Source organism: Lucilia cuprina, chromosome 4 (assembly GCF_022045245.1).
Source record: "Lucilia cuprina isolate Lc7/37 chromosome 4, ASM2204524v1, whole genome shotgun sequence".
Lineage (NCBI taxonomy): Eukaryota > Metazoa > Arthropoda > Insecta > Diptera > Calliphoridae > Lucilia > Lucilia cuprina.
The window spans coordinates 27,619,831-27,622,900 of record NC_060952.1 but is presented as its reverse complement, the minus strand read 5'-3'; the positions used below and the strand labels follow the sequence as shown (position 1 = coordinate 27,622,900).

General features: G+C 26.4%; 1 protein-coding gene across 1 annotated transcript in view; it reads right to left on the bottom strand.

Annotated features, from left to right (window-relative positions):
• Positions 1–2,470: 2,470 nt before the first annotated feature.
• The window catches only part of LOC111681976 (ras-related C3 botulinum toxin substrate 1), a 211,839-nt gene continuing 211,239 nt past the window's right edge, over positions 2,471–3,070 (bottom strand). The window contains exon 7 of the transcript XR_006940591.1: positions 2,471–2,767. The gene's annotated coding sequence lies outside the window, so the exon portion shown is untranslated. The remainder of the gene's footprint in view (positions 2,768–3,070) is intronic.

The window sequence follows — 3,070 nt, the reverse complement described above, 5'->3', positions numbered from 1 at the left end:
TGTTAAAATACTTTTAAACAGTTTGAGCGCTCGGATGTAACTAAACTAAAGAAAAATGTATCTGCCAGGAGTTACTTGGTTAAACGACAAATGACGATGATTCTCAATTTAGCGGATACATACAATCTATAGTAAACATGCATACAAATACTCACACACAAACATGCTTGGTGCGTATGAGAAATGTCCTAGTGTGAAGGAGTACAGGGTGTAAAATTTAGTGGGTTTTTCATTAAATTCATAGAAATTAGAATGTTTTAGTTTTGAGGCGTCGATGTAAATAGAATACAGCTATTGTTTTCATTATTAGTTTTCCAGATTTAAAATCTTTTATATGGGAAATGCCACTCGAACGATTTCAAGTTCACCCATTTTATCCTAATGTTTATATAGATTTTACTGTTACTCATTCAAAATTAAGAGATTATTGCGCTCGAAGTTGACAAAACGGTAATTCAGCTGTTTCAAGTTTAAATGGATGTGAACGACCTCGTTGGCTATTCCTTCATTTTTTTCAAATGCTTACATCAATGAAATTTGTTTGAAGGTATGATTCGAAATCGATGATTTTATAAATATACGAACTTTTGTATTTAATTTAAGCACAATTGCTAGTTCTCCCATTTTATACCTTACACCACCTTAAAGCTAAGAATCACTTTCTGAGTCGATTAAGCTAGGTCCGTTTGTCATTCCGCTTGTCTCTGTGTCCATGTAAAGCTTCATGTCGCAATTTTCAAGATTATTTGATGAAATTGTACTTCTCTTTTGGTTTTGAAAATTGTTGAAATCGTCCATTTTTTTTCCATAGGCCCAAAACAACCGTAGCCTCCAAAAGAGCTTTTGAGCCCATTAAATGTTCTATTATGTCAATAATCGACATTTGAACATTGCCCCCATCATCACTTACAGCATTCTATCCGAAATGTTCGATAAAATCGCAGGTCATATTTATGACAAAGTTAAAATCGCTACAAACTATATTAATAGTATTTAGTGCAAAATTCAATTTCATACAGGAATCAACAATAAAATACTTCCTTTTTTAATGTTTAAATTAGATTTTTTTTATTCAATATTAATGCTCACAAAAAAGAAAAAAATATATATTAATTAAACAGATATAAATATAGTAAAACCACAATTTTTTATTTTTTTCTAAATTTGGCAAAAACTAATTTTGTGACCATGAATATTCCCTATAAATAATCAAGTCGAAAAGAAATTATTTGAATTTCTTAAATATTTGAATTTAAATCCTGCCTATACCTAAAAAATAAAATTAGTGCCAAAAATTTAACATTTCGATTTATTTTTTTATATATACAAAATTTCGTGTCTATTATTTAAATAATATAATTTAGTTTTCAAAATCGATGGATATTTTATTTTTAAATCATATAAAAAACTCAAAGACGATTTAAAAAAAATGAGTAATTTTCATACGTGTTTTGATATAATAAAAAATATCTTAATTAAATAACTTACTATTCAATATATAAAAATAAATATCTATTAATATATGTATATATACGTTTGATAAATTTATCCCGACACCCTGTATTATCTAGCTACCGTTAAACGTTTTTATCAATGATAACAAATTGAAAACATTTCTATGCTTGATTTTGTATGTACATACGGACAATATACATGTATGTATGTATGTATGTATGTATGTATGTATGTATGTATGTATGTATGTATGTATGTATGTATGTATGTATGTTGTTTTCTCATATGTATGTATCTATTGTTTACACAATACCCATTACATTCCGTCATATTGCGCTGTTATTCGGCAAATGAATTATTTGCGCGAGGGTTGCAATACTGATAAGAAGACAAATTTATACATAATATAGAAAGCCAGAGTCGTCTCCCAATGAATGAGATTTATAGTATGATTATTGAAAGTGTTTGAAAATACACACAATTTTTATAGGACATAGAAAAATGTTAAGAAAGTTATGAAATATCAATGTTTGTATATATGTGATGTAAGCTTGTCCATTTACGACCGAAAATGTTATTGTATAAGTTTTAACTTATTTTTACAGATAAATGAAAATGTATATATTTTTTTTATTTGAAACTACTTCATCTTTACGTTCGAGGCAAGTACTTACCAAGCTCGCTTGCAAATAAGTACCTACAAAAACTGATTTAAAAGGTTGTGTGCATCTTGTTGGTTAGTTCACTGTCTTACTCAAAATACTTTAGTTATTTTATTGTGTATCAAAAAATGGTTTTCACACAGAAACTGATTTTTTGTGCGTAAAAAAAGTGGAAAGCGATCAATTAAAATGTGCAGTGTTCAAAGTATGTAGTTAAATGTTTTTCTCTTTTAAATAAACACCTCTGTCGGATTCAGATCGCCTGGCCCTTAATTAAGCTTTTATATACATTAAGTACAAAAAATTAATACACAATGCAAAATAAACAATAAGACAATAATTAATGTAATTTTTATAATTATTTTTATTTATTTCATTTATTGATACATTAATTTAAAATAATTGTCTAATTCACACTCGATGACGTATCGTTGTAGCATTGTATGTCATAAAATTTTTTGAAATAAATTATTTTAAAGCAACCAAAATCAATAATAATAAAAAATTACGACAAACTACGATACAACCGTACAACACCGATTGTGAATTAAAGAAATTTGTGTAACAAAATTTTAATTATATATATTATTTTCATTTGATTTAACTGCATTTATGTAATTTTTAACGTCCTTCATCAAATAAGTATGTTTCTGTAATATAAGAACAAATTTTAAATTAGTTTATTTACATATATGTACTTTTCTACTAATTGTAAAATTTTTTATTATATATGTAAAAACTTATAGTGTAATTGTGCAATCTTATATTGTCATTATATAATCTTATTGTAAAATGTTAAATATATAGATAGATAGATAGATAGATAGATAGATAGATAGATAGATAGTTAGATAGATAGATAGATAGATAGATAGATAGATAGATAGATAGATAGATATACAGTTAGATAGACAGTCAGATAGATAGATAGATAGATAGATATATAGATAGAT